Here is a 24,288-nt window from a genome sequence, read left to right on the forward strand (position 1 = left end):
GCTTGTTAGTTTGCTCCTGATACACAGCGGGTTCCATCCTAGTCAGCCCTCCTTGAGCCTGCTCTTCTGAAACAATGCTCATGTTGTTGTCCTTGTTGATAAAATGTAAAAGGTTTTCAGTGATTGGGCTTTATCCCATGTTTATTAAGATTGTGTCCACTTCTTCCAAAAAAGGTGAAAGCACTGCCAATAGATCCAGAGGTTATCAATGAAGGTCACTGAGCTGGTAGATTATGCTTTAATCAGCCATTTGTTTATCATGTCCAGCCTGGAGTGTGATGAAATTGGACCACTGAGAAATAACTTCATTTTTAATGTTCTTAGTGTTCATAAGAATATCGAAGTCCTTTTTCAGAATCTCAGATTTTTGCTTTGCCAAATCGTTGACAACTAAAGTCCCAATATTTGGCTGATCAGTGGTTAGAGAGAGTACTTTGTGTGTTAAATCAGATAGAGTGTCACCAGGAAAAGAAATCATTCTCGTTTTCTTGGCATTGCAAATGTGGCTGATTCCATTTACTGCCTCATCTCTAACAATAAGCACTTTTGCCATCCCTTTCGGTTTCCTGGTGGTCGCTTTGTCCTTTGGAGTTTTGTGGGGGTGGATGTGTTGGTCTTGCCTCATTGTTGATGTTTGAAGGCGAGGCTTCACTCAGAGGCTCAGGCTGAAATGCAGAAAATTTGTTTTTCAGTGGGAGTCAGAATGTTTTGAGGCTTGGGCTGGTCGCTTTGTCCTTGGGAGCGGGGTCGGTGGAGCCGTTTTAGTTCCAGCTGCTAGGTTACTTTTCTTTGGCGGAGCAGGTGTTGAAGTTGAAGGTGGGTTTCAACTTCAGCACATTTGAATTTGAAACTTCAGGTGTGATGAAGTTTCAACTCCACGCTGATTCGTCCAGGTGAGGGGTTCTCCCTGTTAGTCGTCTCATGGGATCTGCAGTGTAAGACTTTTGTTTCACCTTGAACGTTCCAGGGTAAGCTGCTTGGTGCTTACCCTCTGTTGATTTGAGGAAGAGTTGTTAAATTTCCACACGTAGCGTTTATCTCACCTCCAGCCATTGAATCTTCATTTCTATAGACTGAAGTCATTGTGTAATACTACTAAAGACCCTGGGTTTGGCCGGAGGCATTTTGCTCTGGTTTAACTAAAAGTAAGGCAAAAATAAAAGTAAGAAAATCCCACAGTCCTTAGGTTTTAAATAATCCAGTTATGATGTCGATAATGTAAATATAACTATAAAAACTGCCTTTAAAAATAACTCGCATGCAAAGTTATTAGTAAGAACAGGAGAGAGCAGGATTATCTCTTCCTCCTTTAGCTGTCAGAGCATACGTTTATGTTTGTGTGTGATATTGATTATGCTATAATCAATGCAGGAGAAGTTTTCTGGGTGAGTTTTGCAGCTGTGGTCTGAACCACTTAGTGGTGAGAATATACAAGGTACAAAGTAAGCAATAACAAATGCCGTAATTGGCTCTACAACAACTAGAATACATCATACCTTCCAAGTTGGTCAATCTGGCTGTGCTGGAAAATCCTGCAGGTTCTTGTAAGCTTGGCTTAGTAAGATAATTGGAAAATGACAAGTCTGAAGTCACCCCTGGAGGTGCTGAAAAACTTGATGTCATCTTTAAATTCTAAGCCAAAGCTAAATTTTTCCTGCAAAACAAAATAAGTAATCATAAACAACAAGTAACTGTGAAGGTGTTTGTTCCTTTTGCATATCATATTGTTATACCAGGTGGCTAATTGTATTACAGTGCATATTTAAACCTCTCTGTTAAATCTGGCTTCCTAACAAGAATGGATGTAGCTCTTTCATAAATCTCATCACGCCAAGGCAGAAAGTTTTCTGCAGGTACAGAGTCAAGTCATAAAATTGACAGGTAGCTCCTCAAGGACATCATTAAGTCCAACAATGGTTTGTCTGTGATGCCCCCCAACTCACACAAACCACTTTGTGTGAGTACACAATCTAAAAATGTGTACTCAAGCCGTATCGCACATCAGATCATTAGCCGCCATGAATTCATCACAAAGCTGTGTTGCCAATCAGGAACAGAATTTTCTATTGGTGCAAATGAGTCGGAACATAGTGAACATCAGAAGAAAATGAAGCTGCTGAGTCAAGGTAGATAGCTTTGCTATGCATTGGCAAGAATCTAAGCATTCCCAAATGCGTCCCTTATTCTGGCATTAAATCGTTCCTAAAAAGGTTGTACCTGGCAGTCAAGGCGATTAAGCACTCCCCTGATGGAGGAGGCAATAGTGAGCAATGCCACTGACATATTATTTATAGCTTTCTGTAACTTTCCCGTTTGCCACAAACAGTTCCACTTTTCTTTCTGGTGCAAAAAAAGAAACTAATTCACTTTTTTTTTCTTCTGTTACCTTTTACTCCTGCTCAGTTTTTTTATCCTCAGAATGTAGCCATAAATGTCAAGCCCCTGGCTCTGTCTGAGTTGCTTTTAGATTGATGGTATGTTTGCAGGTAGTGGCCCATAAAGGTTATGGACCTTGAGATCTGCCAGTGCTTCCCACATACTCCAGAAGTGCGCAGTAGCTTAATTTTAGATATTCCTACATAAAGGTTTTATGCATTGTAAATGAAGCTAAGCTTTAACTACTAAAATACGTCTCATCCTGACGAATACTAAATTAGAGATCCATTCTATTGTGCAGAAGCCCTAGATGAAGGTGAGTTTTGTTCTTATTTAACTCTTTGCTAATACAGTAAAGATATCTTAGTTTTGAAAAACAGTAGGTAATAAGAACAACAATATTCAAAGATTTTCTTTTTTCCTTTTCTAAGGATCCTAAAATGTAAATTAAAGGCTGTTTAACACATACAATGCGAGATCACAAATCCTGTACTTTACACAAGCGACTTTGCTACTCTGTAATGAGATGCCAAGTCTCAAATTTCTTGTAAAAACTATTTGTTTTAATTATTGTATTCCACATGAAACACTTGGTGACTTATAGTGTAGACTTTAGTGCTTCTAAAACTCTGCATCTTTGATTAAAGGTGAGGAAGGCGTTCATTACACTGGCGACAACTATAAATATTGTTGAAAGAGGTGGATATCTTCTTATTTATTTAATCACATGTTTAGAAAAACTATAATCTTTTTGTGTTTTAAAGAGTCCCTGTTATGTAGAATAACTCCCTTAGTGCCACGACTGTGAGTGACAGGTGTAAGAATTTGCAGATTTATTTTATTATGCTTTTGAGTCACAACTAAATATTTCAGATTGCATGTAACAAATCTAAATATTGCTCAAAGGTGACCTGAGTAAACAAACAAACAAAAAAAAGCATTTACATAAGATGATTCCATTTAATAGGGGGGGGGAATATCTAAACCAACCAGATTTTTTGTGAACAGGTGGTTACTTCCTTGTTAAATTATTTAAGAACAGTAATTAACTACATTTTTAGCTTCTATTGTACGAGTCACGCCCAAGCTTGATAACGGACAGGCCTGTAGAGTCAAGAAATGATTAAAACATAAGCTCTCTAACAATGTAAAGTCTCTTAAACATGTTTTAAATAAGAAAAGCCTTATATAGAGAGCTATTCAAGAACAAACGAGATGGTGACATCTATCAGTGTGAAAAGGCTTGCAAGGTCTGAGACTTTGAGCTTCCACAGTTGAAGACAACCTGATGAACTTTCAGGAGTGGTCGGCTTGCAGAAATGTCCTTGAAAAATTACAACATCTAAAACATTGCTGGCCTTACTTGTCCAGGTGAGGTTGATGTTCATGATTCAACAATAATGAAGAGAATGGAGGAAACTTACATCCATCTGATAGTTCTGAGCACGTCAGGGGGTGACATCTTTTTTACAAGGCATCTGGTTTTCTTCTCTTAAAGGGGCGAATTATATAAAATCAAGTTTTATACTATGTTATAATGTTATTCCCTAATGAGAAACCTACATAAAGTGTTGCTTTGATTCTTTCATGCATCCTTTAATCTCCCATGGCAGGCATTTGTGGGTGTCTAAACGCTTGCTCTTTCAAAGCGGCGGCACCACATATTTACCCAAAGCTCCGCCTTGACACTTAAGCTCCCAGCAGAGCTTCTGCTAACAGAGCACTCCTCCCTTGCGCCCCCCAAACCACACTCAGCTCGACCAGCGAAGCAGCAGTAACCCTGAGCAAACACCTACTGAAGCTTTGCATCTACTGAGATCATCAAATAAACTACGTTTTGGTCCAACTCTCCAAAGAATGACAGTAAACTGGATCATGAAGAAGCATTGTTGGGATGACATGCTGAAGGCCGAGTGTCAGAAAGAGAGGGAGCTTTTTAAAAAGGCCGGTTTCAATGTGTTACATGGGAAAGTCAAATTTCTTTTAAGTCGTATTTGATGCACAACATTTTTCATAACAACTGAAGGTAACACAGTTACCTGGTTGTACCATAAAATAGAACTATGTGCCTGAAAAATACATAATAACCCGATGGCCCATCTTTAAGAAATGAACTGTATTAACATTTGGAAACTACTTGTTATTATTCTGGTCATGCTTAGTCTGATATAAAAATTTGTTTGATTATCTGAAACACTGAAGTATTACAAAAAAGCAAAAGAATTTGTAACGGATAAATACTTTTCCACATAATTAATTATGCTGCTTGCATTTTTTAAAATTTAATTAGAAATAAACATTGCCCTCAACTTCTTTGATTTGACTTGATTATAATAAGAGCATTTATGTGGATATCCCCTTAAAATGTCATGTTCTGAAAGAACTTGATGTGACTGCTGATTTGTTTTTGTCTCACATTACTGCTGCTCACGCAGCTAATCTTCATCCCTATCATTCATGATCTAAAGAGAGTTGCTTTTTGTTTCCCCTTATTTGTCAGTCAGGTATAATTTAAATAATCAAATCAAGCATTAAGCGCATCTTCACCGTCTCACACAGTGATCCGAGGAGAGGATCAATCGTGGTATTTCTTCCGGGTTGAGGAAATCAAGGGAGGGATGAGCAGAGATGCTGCTAGTGTTTGCTCTGCACACCAGCAGCCAGCCGGGCTTCTCTCTCCCAGTCAGACAGACAGCGGCAGAGGCAGCACGTCCACACGGGAGAGAGACAGCAGCGCTCACGGCGCAGCACAGGCACTGAAGACTGAATCGGCACTCGCATTCCCAGCCTCCTCAAATGGATTTAATTATGCTGTAGCGATTTTTGAGTCTGGACTGCGTCCCTTTAGATCAGAAAAAAAAAAAAAAAAAAAAAGAGCCGCGCGCAGAGCGGCTGGATTTTTAGGTGCCTGGTTCGTCTCGACCGCTCTGAGGGAGCCGCTCTCCCCACATCGTTAGCTCGCTAAGCTAGCTAGCCCGCTAACTTAGCGGCGATACTTTGTGTCGTATCAACGTCAGTTTTCTGCCTCGGAGCTAGCCTGCGGTCTTTTGCGCCACGGCGGCAGCTTGACGTGACCCGTCACCGCAGGTAAGCGAACAAAAGCGCGTGGAAACACGTTCTTTATGCTTGTTGTTGTTGTTGTTTTTGGAGCCCCGTGTTCCGCCGCTGGGCTCCGCCGCTGGCCAGCGAGGTTCTAACGGCATCCAGGAGCAGCAGCGGCGGAGCGGAGCTCCGAGCTGAAAGCGTTATGTTGACAGAAGCAGCCGAGCAACGGGGATGTGATGCGACTCGCCGTTTAACACGCTGATTCTCACCTCACCACTCGCATTGTGTCGCCACACTTGCTTTTCCTGCGAACACACCTTTAAATACTTTTCACGGACTGCAGGATTTTGCAGAAAACCGTCATTTTGAAGACTTCTCATCAAGATGTGGCGTTTCGTGTTCAACCTTGAGTGCTGATTTGCGGTGAATGGGCCACTGTCAGGTTAAAAAAAATAAAAAAAATCGCACATTTGCCGCATTTCGCTGCAGTAACTTTTAGTAAGGGTTGATTCTGATGACTGCCAGGTAGCTGCTGCCCTACCCCGTCTGCATGCGTATGAATAGGAGCAGAAAAGGAAGGAGTACATGCACAAAGTTGATCGTCATGCTTTCACAATGCAGAATGTGTGTGTGTGCACTCTTCCTGGTGGTCGTTTCCTATTTTCCCTCCCCCTGAAACATTAGAGCTGAAGTGTTGCATTACAGGTTGGGAGGATGAGCCCTAAACCAGAGTTTGACCTCTTGTTTGGGGCTCTGCTGATTTGCCATAGAGGTCAGATCAGCTATGGCATAAAAAGGGGGAAAAGGGTGATCAGAATGTTCAGCTTTATCACATTTAATAGGGTATGAATAAATTGCAGAACCTTTTATTGGAGTTGATTTGGGTGGTTAGAGGTTGACATGTCAGGGAATGTGTGTAATGAAGGGTTGTGCTCCAGCGAGCATGCATTAACAATGCTGTAATTATCTCAAGAGATAAGAAAATGGATTTGCCATCTAGCCAAGAAGAGTCACGGATGCAGAGCAGAGGATGAAGATGTATGATTGACAGGAAACAAATTAATTTTGCTCTCACATGTCTCTTAAGAAGAGAGGAACAGTTGAGCTTATATATTTTTATCCCCTGTGGCAGAGGCTCTCACACTTACTGTGTAAAAATCTAGGTCTGATTGGAGGTCTGGAACAACGATTAATGAGCAAATTTCTTGAACTGACTTTGTTTGCAGCTTACAATCACATTAAATGACATTTTATTCTTTCAAATGTTTTTTTTTTTTTTGCGATTCTAAGCCTCTCTTTTTGTGACAATAAAGCATGATGAGCGTTATAATTTAATTAAATGCAGTTTAACTCAAAGCAAACTTATTTTTAATTCTGAGTTTGATCAATTTAACATTCTGCCAGTTTTTTGACAGAAGTGGTTGTTTTGAATACAACAGAAAGTCAAAGAATCACACGTTTGTCCCCATTTATTAAAATCACTAACATTTTATCTGTTATATTTACTTTTATTAAAGTCAGCAAAATCCATAATAGTATCTGTTGTTATTTCACATATTTATGGACAAATAATTATGGGGCTTTTTGCTTTTGATTCAATAAATATGATAAAAAAGAAAAGTCAGTGTGTCCCCTGCCGATCAGAGGCTATGATCATGATTGATTGGTGCCTTTCTAGTGTAAACATAAACTTAATCAATGTAATTACCTTTCATCCCTCAAGAATAAACAGAATAAATAAGTTAGCGCAACAAGACTCAGAGAAATCAAAAGAACCTTTGTAATATTTAGGTACCCAGAGGCAGTGATGATACATGGTTACCAAGTGTGAAAATTGTCTCTTTCTCCCTTTTATGAGCTAAATGAAACTGATAGGAAAAATAACTCATATGTTTTGGGATTCTTAAAAATCAGTCTGATAATTATTTCTCAATGTTTTTAATAACAACAAAAGTTGGATGCATGTCTAAGTTGGGAAACAATCATTTTTATACGCTTAAAAACATTTCAGATGTGGAATTAAAGCTCTCAAGAAATCAGAATGATATGTTCTGCAATTATACTGCAGTCAACCTTACTCACTCACAAGCCACAGTCATTTTTTTCTTTTTTCTGGCCAATTTTATATCTGGTGTTTTGTCTCTCAGTATAATGCTAGGGTAAATTTGTTTTTAGCAGCTGCTATATCTCCCTTACCAACCTCCTCCTAAAGCAGATGTAACTTCATCCTTTAAGAGCTGCTTGACTCACCACATACAGCTACAAAAATCCTGAGTGAATTCCTCTCTGTTCTGCTGAGGATCTTTAAACGAGGTGTTGTGAGGTTTATATTAGCTTGTTTAATCAAATTATTCCCAAACCAACAACTAGTTTCTTCTGCCCAACATCTACTGCTTTACCTTCGAAACACCTTAGTTGTAGTTTGTTCACCCTATACCAACATATGGCGCTAGTAAATATATCACAGTCATAGTCTAAATAATTAGTTAACATTTCTTTGCAGTCCAAGCACTTCATTGCAAAATTTGTGTTGTTTACAGCGGTTTTGCAGCATATTGTGCCGAAAGGAAATGTTTTTACGCATTTTGTCTGAACCGAATGTGTGAGAGGTGAAGCTGAACAACATGGCAACAAACTTAACTGGACCAAATGAATGCTTTTGACCTGACTGTGTCAAAATATCGCCTCAGGGCTCCACAACTGAGCTCAGTATTGTGGTAAAACATGACTGTCAGGCATTGAAAGGAAATGAATCATGTTCCTCATTTCAAGGCCGTCGAAGTCGGTAGATGTGTTTCCTGGCCTTTTTGTTAACCCTGCGGCCAGGACGCAGCACATGTGCAGAGCTTGTATGTCCAGATGTTCAATGACTGATTTAAGCTTTCAGAATAATGACGTTTTTTTTTTTTTCTTTCTTCAGAGGGGTTGGGTAAATGAAGGTGTCAAACATACAGGATGTGAAAGTCTGGCAGTTTGTCAGATGTGGTTTGTAGCTCATGCAGCAAGACTACTTGTGTTTTCACATTTGCATTGATTGCGCAAAGACAATACTGGTAGTTCAGAATTATTATCTTTTCATTTTCAACAAATGATTTCATTTAACATTGTGGAGCATGACATTGAGATGTGTATGTTCTCATACTTTCACCTAGTTTCAGTTTGTCATGTAATGGATGACAATCTTTAATATCTACTCAGTTTAACATTGAGCATGTCTTTGGTCCTCCTATTGCGCTGAGGTGGCTTTGAAACAATAGCTCTATTCTGGCCCATGCAGCAGCATTCGGCGCTCTCGGGACTCTGTGTGCCAGGAGGCTTGGTTAAGGATTCGGTTTCCACAGCCACCTGGAGCTCCGAGCACAGGAATGCCATTGTTCCTCCATCCAGACTACGGCCAGATTAAACGCACATGCAAACAGACACATGCATCAGGACCTCATACCAAAACTTAGGTCACCCGTCTTTGTTACAATGCCATCCCTCACAGCAGCTATAATCGGATAAACATTGCTGGAAAAGATACAGAGACTTGATGTAAAGCTTTCCCTTCTAATTCTGTCCCAAAAAGCAATATTTTGTTATCTTTGGGTGGCACAATTTTATTCTATAATTTTATGTAGCATTAGAGCCCTTTTTGACAGTTGACAGGCAGGAAGTAAGGCAAAGAGAGAAGAGGAAGACATTTGCTCAATAGCCTGGCCTGGGAATGCAACCAGTTACAGCTGCGTTCAGCATGTTTTGGATCTGCTGAACACAACTTTCAAGGTGGTACTTTTTAATAACACTCATTTTCCCTTTTAAAATGCTCATTCAACCATTCATAAAGTAGCAAAATGTGAAGAAGTACTCTCTGTTCTCTAGCATGTTTATTGTGATGGATTTCTGAACATAAAAGTCAAAGAACTTTTATGTTCTTTGTGAAAAGAATAAAAACTGTTCAATTGACATAACCACATCAAATTAACATAGTAAATGAATGTGTTTGTTAAATTCCATGTGAGTATGGACACTTTATTAGGTACACTTTGTGACTATTGACTGTCCAGTTCTAACTGGACACCCAATTAATATTGGAACATAGATTCAGAAAGTTGCCACAATAATTTCTGAGAGATTTTGGTCTGTATTGAAATGACAGCAGATTTGCCTGATCCATATTAATGGCATGAATTTCCACCAATTCCCATAGCTGCTCTCGCGGCTTAGGACCTGGTGACTGCGGAGGCAGCTGGAGCACAGTGAAATCATTACCACACTCAGGAAGTCAATTTGGGAGAATTTCGCTTTGTGACATGGGAAGTCATCCTGCTCGATGTCGTCATTAAACGGATCATGCACTGTAGTCATAAAGGGATGGTTTGTGGACAGCAGTAATACGCTAGCAGACTGTGGCGTATAAACAATGCTCAACTGGTACTAAGGGCCTGCCCTTTGAATGTTCCTGATTAAAATAAACACATTAGATCATGAAGTATTTATTGAATCCTTAAAGCCAAGTTTTGGTGAGTCTGTTTTAAGTAAATTTAGTTTCCTCTTTCTCACACCCGGTGTAGTCTTACTGTAGCCCATCTGTTTCAAGATTCAAAGTGTTTTATATTTAATGAAGGTCTTCCACATACAGCAGCTTGGTTGTAAAAAGAGGTTATTTGATCTGCTGTTGTCTTTCCATCTGACCAGACAGTCAAGATATTCTCATTAGATGTCAAGAAGTTGTTTTTGTCCTCACAACTGCTGATAATTGGAGATCATCTCTTATTCGGACCATTCTGACTCTGACTGTGCCTGAAATACTAAGCTTTGTTTGTCTAGCACCTACCATGCCGCATTTAAAATGATTTAGATTTCCTTTTTCCTTAGTTCTAATACTCGGTTTGAAGTTAAACCACATTACCACTTTGAGACGCTTAAATGAGTTAAGCGGTTATGTGATTTGCTATTTCCATTAATTAAACAAGTGTAGTTAATAAAATGGCCGGTCAATGTACACAAAATAGTGATTTTGGGTTTTTTAAAAATCTAATTGTATGTTAATTAGTCAGGTGACTTACGCTCAATAATTTCCTTATTAAAAACTGTACTTGTACTGCTGTGATAGATTAATCATTTGAGGAACAAAAAAAGTCTATTCTGCTGACCTATGCAAACTTGGGTGCAAGCACCCAACATTTATGCTGTGCCATGTTTCTGTTGTTATAGTGAGGCCACTGCTTTGGGCCTTTGTCTTTCAACATACAAAACTTCCAATTTAGTTTGCTTTGTTTTAGCCTTTTCTTTAAAAAAAAAAAAATAGAAACAGCTGTTCTCAGCACATTGGATGACTGCTCGTCTGATCTCCCTGCTGATTAAGCTGGTTAACATTTGCCTTTCACGGCAGTCTTAGTATTGGCATGCATTCTGGAATACTACTAAACCCACTAATGCAAGGTGGTTGAGTCTTTCCTAATGGATAAAGCAGTGTGGTTACTCTCAGTTCACTTTTGAAACCTGCAGTCTTGCCAGCATGAAGCACAATTGCTCCTCTGAACAACTCTTAAAAAAAGTTTATTCAATCACTTTGTTTTTGTCTTTCTTCCATTATCATGTAAAATGAGATCAGCTGTTGAACATAAAATACTCTGGAGTAAGAAAAATAAATAAAATTGCTCCAAGCTGTATACATGTTAGCAATACTGGTTTGCAAAGATAAGAAAGCTGGAGTTGCGTGAAGTCAACCGAAGTGATTCGTGTTAGTCAGTAATAACTGGATCAGAACCTAAAGCCATTTTCAGAGGACATCATTGGTTGGTGCATTCAGGGGAATCTGCTGGAAAGTATTTCCATAGAATTAGAAACACACAGAGAAATTGACTTGTGACTGGTTGGAGCTTGTTCTACCCTGACTATGAACTCAAACTTTGTGCTGCGGTTGCTGACACTGAATGAGAAAAAGTTGATGCGACCCATTTTCAGTATGACCAGTCTCAGAGATGTAAAGAGCTATTTAAAATGACGCTCTATTTTCTGCAATACTCTGAGACCATTCAGAAGTTTATTAGGGCTGCAGAACAGCAAAACGTTCAGCAGATAGCAGGAAGCTGAACAGACTACAGTAAAGGCGATTTGTATGATCCTTCAACCTCTGTCTGTCAGGGAACAGGCTGGATTTGAAAAAGTTGGAGTTCTTGAAGAGAAAGCATTATAAAAACTGGAGGTCAGAAATCAGTCACAAAGTTCTGAGCAGTCTGAATGACGTGATATTAATGATAAGGCTGAACTTTGCAACAATCCTCTCAAATTGCACCACTATGGTAGTTCACATAAAGGGCACATTAGTAAAAAGCAAATGTTTTTGAACAAGTATTTCTCCAGACAGCGATAATGCACAAGTGGGCACACATTTATCTTCCCCGAACACATACAAGTAAATTTTTACAATCTGAAAATATCCTTTATTTTCTCTGTTTACATACTCATAAGAAATTTTTCTTAGAAGTTTTTTTCACTTTCCAGAACACATTAGTGGGAATTGGCATATAAATAAATACTTCATTGAATTTCAGTCTGAGAGGATTTCCTCAACTAACATAAACATTGCAAATAACATATGAAATATGAAGTTATTGTTAACGTATTGCTGTGTTGCTCTGCTATGTGAAGCTCTCGCCTTTCTGTTACATTGCTTCAGCTCTGAAATGGCTGAAACAGTCATAAGTTACTTCACTTCCTAATTGGTTAAACCCAGGCCACGGTGATATTTCAGTGCTGAATATAGATTCGTCTTGTTTCTCTTCAATTAAAGAAACATGCTTTGATGGCTTGTTTGTTGTTCTAAGATGCTTATCTTGTTATATCAGCTCCCCTACTTAAAACAGACAGGCTGGATTAATTGTAGATCTTAAAGGAGGTCGCTCAGGATGTAGATAGGTAGTTTAGCTGGATCAGATAGCACTTCAGTTGATGGTCTTCAGAGTAGGATGAGGAAAAAAAGTAAACCGTAGGGAGTATTTAGCACTTTTTTGGCTGGCCGTCCTTTAGGAGTTGTAAGCAGACAACTTCCTTGGTATTTTTTGTGTATTTGTGTGTTTCCTTGTGTGTGTCCTCTTGCTCTGCAGCAGGTCACATTAGGGATAGTATTGCGTCGAAGTGGGTCAGCCAGCGCCACCAGGGAGTCCTGTCAGTGCTGTGCTGTCGTCTCTCATACTGGAACCAGTTAAAGGCCAACACAAACACGTAAATCCTGCACACGTGTGCGTTCAGCACATATGTTCCCTGAAAATTGCATGTGAAGGTTAATTTATATTGAAGAGATCATGCTTTTTAAACTGAGTGGGAGGAGAACGGTCTTTGAGTTATGTCATGTGGTGACCTCACTTGTTCCTGCCTTATTCGTTGCACTTTGACTCCTCTTAAATTGCCTTGTTGGAAAATGTTGTAGCTGTGAAGGAGGGAAAAAAAAACAAGCAGTAAACCGAAGCTGCGGCAGAGAATATTTAAACTGCCTATAGAGCCTTTACAGATGATTCAGAGGCTGTCACACTCGGTGTGTCTCAGCTGGATGGACACAGAGTTTCTGCAGGCTTAACGATAAGGAAATAGGATTTAGCGCAGTATTCAGCAGAGGGTTTTTTTTTTCCTAGCTGCAGTCTCTTGTTTTCTGCATTGGCTCTTCTCTGAGGAGGATTTAATGGGCTATTTCTGCTCTCTGCTTGGATGCCTGTGTCCCAACGTTGTTAAATAGCAAAAGCATCACAAGCTCATTTGAAGGTAAAAGGTACACTTATAGTTGAATATTAGATTAAGGCTCTGCAGGAATATCTCTTAGCTTCCTCAGTGTACAAAAACAATCTGCTTCCCCAAATTATGTGTTGCTCTTTGTTGGGTAATGTTTTATTATTTTTGTGTTCTTTAAAAGATAATACAGTCTCCTCTGTTATATATACAACAGGGTGAATTTGCGGTGACACGTTACAAAGATTTAAAAACCTGTGACGTTAAAACATCAACACTGTATCAGCATTCTGTTGATACAAAGCCCGGTTGACCGGGCTTTGTCTGGTCACAGTGCTTTGAGTTTGTTCCACTCTTGACCTATTTCTGTTCAGTTAATTTATATAGCGCCATTTCACAACAAGTCATCTCAAGGCACTAACAATGCAAACAATGAAAGTCATATCTAATTACTGTATGTAGAAATATACAACTGAATTAATCCATTCAATTCCAAAAGAATTGAAACATATGAAATTATTCAGATCACAAACATAAATCTCTACAGACCTATCCTGTCATAATTTTAATTCAATACAATGAAGTGAAGTTGTCCCGATTCCTCTTTCTGATGTAGCATTGTTTTGAAAGAAATTGTGAAGGTGATAAGAGTTGACCTGTCTGCTGGTAAACCATACCAGTTAATTAGTCAATAACATGGACTTCAGTTAGATTCCCAATGTTACTTTACAATGATCAGAATTGTTCAAAAGAAGTACTGTTGTGAACAAAGAGCACATTTACTTTTAAACTTACATGGTGTCATAAAAACTTACAATTTTTTTTTTTTAAAAAGCAGGTGTTTTGGCTTTCACCAAGTATCATCTTAATAACAGGCAAATAACTTGGAATAAGTTTCATTAGTAGCCCTGGTCTTTATCTGTAATTGACACTGATCTAAACTCAACCAACAGTCTCTGTCTGGGTTGTTCCCAGTGCTTGGTGTCCATAGAAATAATGGTAACTGGTGACAGGATCATGTTTGGGTAAAGCTCACCGCGGCACTGCGTGAGCTTTACCCGATCTATTGATGATTTACTGTAGCTAAATTTGATGAATAACGCTGTCTGATTACACAGTGCGCTGCAGTTAGTTGAATCTGGGGGTGGATAGTCCCTGGCCAGTCTGAGTTCCCATGCTGGTCATAATATTATGGCTGATCTGACAGCAGGAAGCTGACACTGTTCTCAGAGTCAATGCTGACGGAATCATCTCCTTATATGTCTTTGTGGAGTAAATGCAATTCAGCTATAAATGATAAATACAATTGATCAGTATTGTATCTATGTTTACATATGCTATATATATATGTTTTTTTTCCTTTACTTATTATTGCAAATGTGCATGAGTAATTAGGTGAGTTAAAATTTGAACAAAAATGATCTGGACTTCAGTTTCTTTGCTCTCAAAAGTGTCGTTTTCAAAAACTGCAATCAAGTGACTTCAGCCAAAGTAGCTGAACGGTAGCTCTACATTCAGACAAAAAAATTTACTGCTCACAAGAAAAGAGTAAAAGGCTGATGTCTAGAAAAATAATTAACAGAAAGTAGAAAGTAGAGTAATGTTTGAAAGTTATTCAAATTTAGAAATAATTGTTGGTTCCGGTTTTGTAAGTGTTAATGGTTTGATATTTTGAGGTTATACTCCAGATTATTCTATGTAGACAATTATTTTGCGAGGAATACTTGGACATCAGAACATGGACTGAAACTTTCTGTTCCCGAGGTATTGACAGTGGAAGATGATTTTAAATATCACTGAAAATAAATGGTTTCATGCCTGTTTTTTTCCATTGATTTACCAGACCCAATACTCAGTTTACCATTGCTGTGAGTTGTGATTTGCTGGATCCTAAAGTCCTTTGTATGAATCGCACAAAGCTTGAAGAGTCACCTTGAACACTTTAATAAAGTATAAAAAAATATGATTTGTCGCAGTTTTTTGAAAAAACCTTGAGTAACCTTGAACATTGTGTTCAGTTTAGTTCCTGGCTATCATCTTTGTGATCCTTCACCACTAATGTGTCTTTATTTGCAGCACTTAACATCTGCCAACAGGAGCATGTTATTTTCTATGCTGACTCTCATGCCTGGATTTCCTTTCCTTCCAGGCAACATTAGAAGCAAATATCCAAATTCTGCTGACTCATAAAGAAATGATTGCATGGCAAATATGGAAATATAATCCTGACCTGGAGGAATATATTTTTCATCTTCTTTAAAAGAGCTGAAATTATTGATGGCTTTTCCTACTTTTTTTTTAGCATTGTTGTTCTTGGTTTATCTCACCCTGTTGTTGTTTACAATGAATTAATAATAAAAAACCACTTTCTTTATTAAAAATTTAATGTTTGGTAAAATACTAAAAGGGTATCTTAATACTTTCATAAATAGGAGTAAATGGATGTACAATACAATTTATTGATAAAGCACATTTAAAAACTGAAGTTTCCTAACTTCATTTTGGGAAATTTCAGTTTTGTCTAGTTAACAAAAACAAGACGCTAAACAAAATTAAAAATATTCACATAAAATAGAACAAAGACAATGAAAACAGCATGTCAGCTCACACTGTGTCTGATATGTTTGCTACACGACTAAAACCAGGACAAAAACTGTTGACCAGAGAAAATAACTCCAAAATGTTGTCTGATTTATAATGTATTGTGTTTTACTTCCGTAACTGGAAAGAAAACAGTCAACTATAATTAGATTACTACAGTTTTTTTTATTAGATTCACAAAAGCAGTGATGTTTTTTTTGTTTGTTTTTTATCAAAGGGAGCTATTATTTTATACAGACTGTTTTATATATGAGAGACAAGGCTTTCCACTTTTTATATTTAATCAATTATTTAAATCAGAAGGGATACTTGGATCTAACACATCTTTGTTTGGATGTAAACTTTTAAGACTAGTCCACAGGATTTCTTTTATGAAGACAAATGTCAGCAAGTAAACATCAGAACATTGACAGAAACACTTTCTTCTTATTCCTATAAAAAAGCAAGAAAAAAAAACAAAGCCTGCATGATTTATTGATACCCTTATTTCTTCAAATATTTGCCGTTCATCATTGTTCCCAATTTAGTCTTTATTTTGTATGTCAGTCTCTCCACATCTTGTATTTTCCTTACTAATTCATTAGGGGTGCCCAACGTATCGGCTTTATCATTGGTATTGGCCGATGTTTGACACACAGGATGCGATGGTGAGGACAGCGACCAGAGTTCAACATTTTTCAACTTTCTTGTGACGCGTTTCAAGGCTGTGTGTGCACAACCTTAGATGTGCATATAGACTTACACTGTGTCTAAGTGTGAAACTTAAAAGTTTTGCATGGACAAACTTTGTTTGGCTGGAGGACAGGAAGCGATTGTCGCCTTGCTGCACAAGTTCCACAGGAAATGGTGGTGCCTCCTTTGAGCTGTCTAAACTGGGTTGATATTAATAACTGATGGGGTTTTTTCCCCATCTTGTTACCATTTGTGTTTCAGGATGAGTAAGGATTGGTTATGTGATATTTGTTTGGTCATGATTGTTTGGTTAGATTGTGATACAGCAAAGGATTGTGGAAAGTTTAACTGAAGCAAAGAAGCGGTGTCAGCAGTGCTGATCGTTTTCCAGTCTCAGTGAGTTGGATCATACATATACTGGATATAATACTATCGGTCAATATCAGTCATCAACCATATGGGCAAAAATAATATTGGTTACTGATATCTAATTTTTATATCAGTGCATCCCTACTTTTCAAATGTTTTCATGCAGGTACATCTGTGCTAAGCCAATTTTTCATAGTATATTTTTTTCTTTGCTGCAAGTAGTATTTGCCTTTCTTAAATGACTATATTTCATCAAAGAGAAAAGTGCAAGTTCTTCAGTAGAAATAGAACATATCAGCCTCATTTATCCATTAACACAAAACTGTTTCTTTTTTTGTAAAACAAAAATAAAAATGTATTGATGTGCTTATGGACAGAAAACTGAGTTTGTCTTTTTTAATGCATTGAAAAAATGTAATTCAATTGTTCATCTCCGTTTAAAATTTTAGACAAGCAATTCAAAGCTGTAATGCAGCACAAAGCATTGACACAGACAGCTCAGCTTGCGTTGGCTTTTCCAGGATAACTTTTAATTACTCGCTAATTACCTAAAAATTTTATTTCATTGTAAACTATTTTTGGTTCAGGGGGAAAAAAACAGAAGAGGTATCAGTCAAGGATTCCTTGAGGCAACATTTTCATCCCGAACAGAAATAGAAAGTACTTGTGACTTTCCAATATATTTTGAAGATGAGCAACGTATTATGTTTTGGCCTAAAAGGACAGAACCCGCTGTGCAGCTCTGTACTCTGTCAGAGTGAGTCATCCGTCTTTTGGTGACCCTGATAAAGTTGCAGCAGGGACGCACACAGCCATCCATCTCGAGTTCTTATCGGCTGCCATTCTGCAACTTTAAGTGTCTGTGTGTTTGTGTCTCTGAGGACTCTTTGAGTAGAGTTGTTCTGGCTCGGTCACATGGATAGCCATATCAACAGTTAGTCCTGACTGATGAATTGCAGAACAGCACATCCATTGTTTTGCTTTCTAAGTGTGGGTATGCATGCTAACCCATGAGGAATTGCATTTCCACCAAGCCACAAATGTCAGTCGCTATGTGATCATTTATCTCAGAAGAGTGTGTGTGTGTGTCTGTGTGTGTGTGGGTGTGTGTGTGTGTAATCTGCCAGAGGGGGGGATTTGGGTCAGAGTGGCCAGAGACGGAGCAGCAGGATATCGATCCTGTATTTTCTCAGCCAGATAAATCGTTCTTAATTCTGAATCAGAAAATGTTTTGGTTTAGTTTAATTGTTCATGTTAACAGCAGGTTCCTTTTTGTTTTCACATTCTTTTCCTGTTAGACTACTGGAGTCTGTGGCTGCTTATTTTTTCTAGCTGTCTGTCTCAGTCTGTTCTGGTTTAACAACCACAAAAGCTCATACGATTTGTTAACTTTAAGTTCTGGTGAATATTTTCAATGCCTCTTAGACTGTCTCTGATAGACCAGCACAAAGTTGTGAACAATGGAAGAATCCATGGTTTTCTTAAAAAAAAAATTAACCTGTAGTGTACATTTTTTCTTTGTCCTCCTCAGTTGAAACTTTTTTTTCCATGATTGCCCTTGGTTTGACTTCATCCATCCACAGTGAGGCTGGTGTTTTCAGGGCCATGTAGGGGCCTATGAAATCTACTTTATTTTCCCAAATTTCACCAGTTCAATTTTTGCTTTTCTAAATTCCACTTTGACCCACCCAACTCTATTCATTAACATATTTAGTGAGAATGGAGCAAACAAAGCAATTGGAAAAAAAATCCAAAGAGCTATTTCATTCTTTCATATTTACCATGATTCAAGTTTCATAAATATAACAGAAAAACTACAACATTATGTACAAAAATGTTTTTTAAACATTTTATAAAAGAAAGCTAAATTTCCCCTTTAACAATATTTTATGTTTGAACTCCACAGCAAAATATCTCATAAATAAACCTGCAAACGATACATAACAATCACAACCTTTGTATATTTTTATTTCTTTCCTCTGTCCCTGACATTTCCTTTGATATACATGACTATCAGTGTTTTCGTTGTTAGCTCTTATGATCCTGCGCCCCCCATTCCTGCTGTTTGCGTCTCTATACCAAACATGGCTGAGTTAAAAAAAAGAAAAGAATATCTCAATTGGCACACATTGCAATAAAACCTTAAACAAACTCCCGCCTCGCTTCTGTTGATTTATTTAAACGTGTAAGATTTAACAGACGTGACCTATTTTGTAGTGTCTTGAAAAACAACCCTTTCATCTGTTTGCCTACAAGAATCTGTACATTCACTCTTTCACAATATGAGGCAGCATGAGGGCTGTACAAAACCAGATGACATTCTAAACCCAATCCTTGACTTGTCTGAGGGATTTTAATTAAACCAATACAGCTGTTGTGCTGCAATGATCAGCAATGGAGTATGATGGAACAATTAGGAAGCTCTTCTCATCTATTCTGTTTGTTTGATCCTCTGCTTGTGGGAGTCGATCTGCAAATTGTCACCAGCTCGTCTTTATCAAATCTGTTATGTTAACACACCTATTTCAAGGGAGTCAGGATGTATTCATCACACTCTTCGCCAGGCTTGTAGTATGTTTTTTTATTTTGGGTTCCTTCTACATGCTTTCAGCTCTCACACCCCCTCAAATAGGCTTTGCATTCTCATTGGTGGCTGCTTGTCCTATTCACCCTGCTCCTTCTCCATCCAATGACGCTATCAGAGTATGTCACATGAAAGCTATTTGATCTGCAATTGGCAAGTGTCTGCAAGCCTTACTCACGGCACTAAGCTCCATATAAATAATCCAGCAGTTTGTCTCGGATCAATTTTTGTAGAATGTCGAGTGTTGGACTAAATTCTTGTAATTTCAACCAAGTTAAAAATATTGTTAATGTAAATGCAAGCTGAAGCAGGGAGCTGCATGACTTGATGAATCATTGTATTTACAGGCGCCCTGAGGTACGAAATGAAACTGCACAAGTTTCATTTCGTTTTCATCTGCGTTTTAAATTTGAGAATATGTGCAAAAAGAAACTGAGCACCACAGGCATTTTTTAACAGTGCGTGGATCTAGTCGTGTTAAAGCCGGGGAATACAGAGACATAATAGGACAGAAGAACAGAAAGAAAATCTCTGAGTTCTTAATCAGGCTAGATTTCTTAACAGGGCTAGATTTAAAGGAGGAGGGCCAGATTAGTCATGCCAGGAGCTCACAGAGGGGTTTTACCTGAAGTCTTTAAGCTCAAGTTATTGCTGAACATTTAGAAGGCACAATGGAAGCTTATTGGAGTTTATCTAGCGTGACTAGGGGTGTGTGTGTGTGTGTGTAGTGACATGGGCTATTGATCTCATGATGGAGCTGCTTAAATGAAATTCTGATATCACCAGCTGCTTTCAGAAACGTCTGCGAGTTCATCTTCATGCTTTATGTGTATATTTAGATGTCATCCACTTATTGATTGCTCATTTTGCGGCAGCCAGAAAGCTATTAAATGTCGGCCTCGGACCGAATCAGATAATGTGACACGATATTGTTTTGCCATTATGTCTTCATGTCATGTTGTTATGTTTGTGTTAAAAAAGAAAGAAAACACGGGGAGCGGGACGGTGCTAATGTTCCTCTGGTTTTATTCAGTTACTGGAATCCTTATGTTTATTTTCAGATAACATCACAAAGTGTTTCACAGACTAATAACAAAACAGGAAGTCAAATGAGAAAAAAGGTCCATACTTATTTCTAAAAGTTGGTTTAAGAAATCTGAATAAGCGGTTACCTTAACAGTGAAGTTTTATTTTTTTTTTAATTATAAGAATTATACTTTATTTTGACAAGGATGAACACAAATTGATTAAGTTTGCAAAGATTATGAATAATGCTGGAATTATTTTTATAGTTGGGTTATTTGAAAATAAGAATAAATATATTTATTTGTGCTGCTTAGTTAAAAAATTGCACCACTAAATGTAATTGGGCCTGAAGTTACCTATTCATTTTTTTAGAGGTTCGGCAGCAGTGTCATGTAGTTACAACCACATAATTAATATATTATTGCTAATAAGACTGCAATGAGTTTTTAATGCATCTTATCACTTTTATCATTCTTGTGATGTATTCCACAAATTATCTTGATAAAACTTTGCTAATTACTGCTCTGTATGATGTACTGAATTGTTTTTGAACTGCATTATCTATGGTAGGTGACATGCAAGTTTAAGACACGTGACAAATCCAAACACTGAACCTTGAGGTGTACCGTGCATGTCAGTGATGTGGCATCAGATGTTATCTGATTTGCAAAAATGCTGATGGCCTACTTTTAGAGAAGTCGAAGATGCCTTAATGATTTAGATAAGACAATTCAAATGCAGCGGCTCTCAAAATAAGTTTTTTTTTTTTTTTTTTTTTGCATAGCACACAGCAAGGGTGCTCCTCGAAGTACATGGAAATGAGCCAGCAAATATAAAATTAAGATGGCGAACAAGTATTCTTTTTCCAGAGTAGTTAAAATGTCAGGCCTAGAGGTTCAGTTTGGCTCTTCTGTACATTTTTTTAGCCTGAATCCTTGGTTTTAACATGTTTATACTTTTCATTGTTTTAAGAAAAAAGACTATGCTATATAGAAGTTAATTAACTTTTATGTGATCTTAGAGTTGCAAATTATCAGTTAATTAAGTTAATCTAAAGTTGACTGAGTTTATCAATAGAGTAATGATTTGATAAGTGGCCATTTTCTTTCAAACTTTAGTTTTCTCTTTTATCAACGGTTTACCATCTTTCCAAATCACAAAGGGCTAATTATTCTCAATCTTTGAACATAAAAAGCATGTTTGTCATCATATTTAAACATTTATTTTGTGTCAACTATATTAAATACAGACTGAATTGAATGCAGCTTTCTCACAATATTAAACTTAGACATTTATAAAATATAGCAAAATAGGAAATCAGTTTACTGAATAGAAAAATAAAAGATGAAACGAACAAAATAAGTGAAACTCTTTCCTTCTTGTTGTATCATGCATGTAACCAGGTTGTTGTGGTTCTTGAAGGAAAGTTAAAACTTGACGTCATGAAGTGCATTAACTCACCGAAGCCTTCAAAATCAATCGTGCTTATTGGCATTTGTTTTTCTCCGCCATGTTACAATTATTGTAACATAAAACTTACGGAGATTGTCGAGTGTCTGTATTTCAAAACGGAAGCGAATAAAGTGCACTTTGCATCCTGTATCGGCCATCTTATTCTCTTACATCTGGATCTACTTCAGGATGACCAGTAGCGCCTTCTTCTGGATTGTGGCCACATTACAACACCGAAAGGTCTGCACGAACTTTATCGTTAATTGAGTGGAGCTAGCTAAATTTAATTTAATATACCATAAATTGACAATTATTTGTAAGTCTATTGTTTGTGTCCCTGCTTGATATAATTAGTGCTTTTAAAGTAGAAAAAAAATTCAGTATTCAAAGAATGTATTCAATTCACACTTTGCCAAAAGTCAGTCAGAAAAGGACATTTCTCACTGCATAAAACTACGAAGAATTTAATTCGGCATTGGGAATGTTGCCAGGAGCTTCTGAACACACAGCTGGGGGGCGTGCATGCTCTGAAGCCTGGTCCTGTTAGCAACGGCTGCTGGCCAGAACTTGGACCAAAAACAAATCACAAGTTTCCAGATGTTACCAAGGGACCTGGAGAGAGATAGGAGAGTTAGCTCGTGTAATCACTCAGGACACAGACAACTGAAGGTAGTAAGGATGTGTGTGTGGTGTGTATCTTGTCACTTACGTTTACACATATAGTGGTCTGGTGGCCTGCAGCTCTGTTTCCTGTGTTCCCTGCTCTCTGTAAACAGGAACAAGATCTCTGTCTGTCTTTCTGTCTGTTATTCTGTCCTTTCATCTACCCTCTGTATGTCCTTTGTTTCCTAATTCTTCCTCTTCCTCTGCTGCCTCCATTTTCTCCTGCATATTGCAGTCCCACAAGCACACAGTAAGTGTTTTACCATGCAAAGTAGGACCGCACAGTATTAGAAAAGTATGCTGATTATTGCTGACTTCTGCAATGACTGTATCAGTTGTGATAAAACTCACATTTTCCTCCCTTTTCTGTTTCTCTTCTGTCATTATAACGCTCTCTGTGTGCTTTAGCAACTCAACTACTATAATCTAAATTCTGTGTGGGTAGCAAGAGCAGTGAACGTCTGTCTAGGTGTGTGTTTATGTGTATATTATGTCTGGCTTCAAGCCAGTGGGTAATTTGATTTCTTTAAAAAAAGATAATAGCTCAAAATAACTTTCAATTACTAATTAGATCTGATCAGTGATCTGCTGGTAAAACCATTTGATTTTCAGTTATTTTAAATGTATTGAAAAGAAACAAACTATAAACACATTAAACAACTGCAGATACTTTGTATTACATCTAATAAACGCAATTCAATTAAAAATGTTTAATAAAAAAATGAGAAATCAGTACATCAATGCGAATTGTTTTGATGATGGCATTTGACAAAATGTAATGTTTATTGCTTGTTTCATAATTTGTTACTGTACTATGTTTTTATTGCATAAAGTACTTTGAATTGGCATGTTGCTATGCAAATGGACATGCCTTGATAAATAAATATCAGCCGGTTAGAGTTAGAACAAACTCAAAATCGGTATCGGTCAGGAGTTGCTTCTTGTTGCATCCCACAAGAGTTTAAGACTGAAGTTACACATGAATGAAATAGTAGTGAGTTGATGCTTTTTGTGTTCTTATCTTACCCCATCTCCAAATATATTCTTTTCTCTGGGCAAATGTGTGAGACAGTATCATATGAGAATGTCAGTCTCATGTGATGCCTTTTAATATGTATCACATGAAAGTCAGTCAATCAGTCACATGACCTAACGGTGTCCAGAAACAGTTGGTGAGTAATGTCTTGCCAGGTCAGATGGGATTTTGCTAAATGCTTTTATGTGGTTGAGTATTGTTTGCAAAACAGAAACTACCCTCGGGCGAGTTTATGAAAGTGTTTGCTTTGCTTGTAAAGGATTTTCTAAACTCTAAACAGCCTTGCTTGCATCTTTTAAAAACAAAAGTCTATTATGGAGTGTCCATTGAGACACAAGCAGCTGCTTCATGTGTGTTTTCTATACACTCTATTCCTGGTATTCCTGTTTTCCTACTCTGGCTTCCCCTGGAAATCTGTCAGAATTGGTGAGCTATGACTACACTTGCCTGTAATAGTGTTGTTGTCATCTTTTGTTGCCTTTCCTTCAATGTCTGTTTTGCATGAATTTCAGTTGTGTGTGTGTGGGGGTGTGTGTGTGTGTAGTGCTACAGCCTATGCATCACCTTCCTTTATTCCAGAATTGTAGGCAGGAGGGTTTTTATAGAGCAGGAGGTGGTTGACTGAAAGAAAAGAGGTACCAGTTGGCCCAAGGTTGGCGCAGCGCTGCTTGTTGTTGCAAATACAAAAGATGTCATCTTTGGACTCCCTCTGTTACAACATAAGCTACAAATGGAGTCACGTAGCACATACAGAGAT

General features: G+C 37.8%; 1 protein-coding gene across 1 annotated transcript in view; it reads left to right on the top strand.

The window, feature by feature from the left end:
- The first annotated feature begins 4,827 nt into the window (after positions 1–4,827).
- galnt1 (UDP-N-acetyl-alpha-D-galactosamine:polypeptide N-acetylgalactosaminyltransferase 1) overlaps positions 4,828–24,288 on the top strand; it is a 54,129-nt gene continuing 34,668 nt past the window's right edge. Inside the window, exon 1 of the mRNA XM_055047549.1 lies at positions 4,828–5,463. The gene's annotated coding sequence lies outside the window, so the exon portion shown is untranslated. The remainder of the gene's footprint in view (positions 5,464–24,288) is intronic.

The sequence above is a fragment of the Poeciliopsis prolifica genome, unplaced genomic scaffold (genome assembly GCF_027474105.1).
Source record: "Poeciliopsis prolifica strain line A6 unplaced genomic scaffold, Auburn_PproV2 SCAFFOLD026, whole genome shotgun sequence".
Lineage (NCBI taxonomy): Eukaryota > Metazoa > Chordata > Actinopteri > Cyprinodontiformes > Poeciliidae > Poeciliopsis > Poeciliopsis prolifica.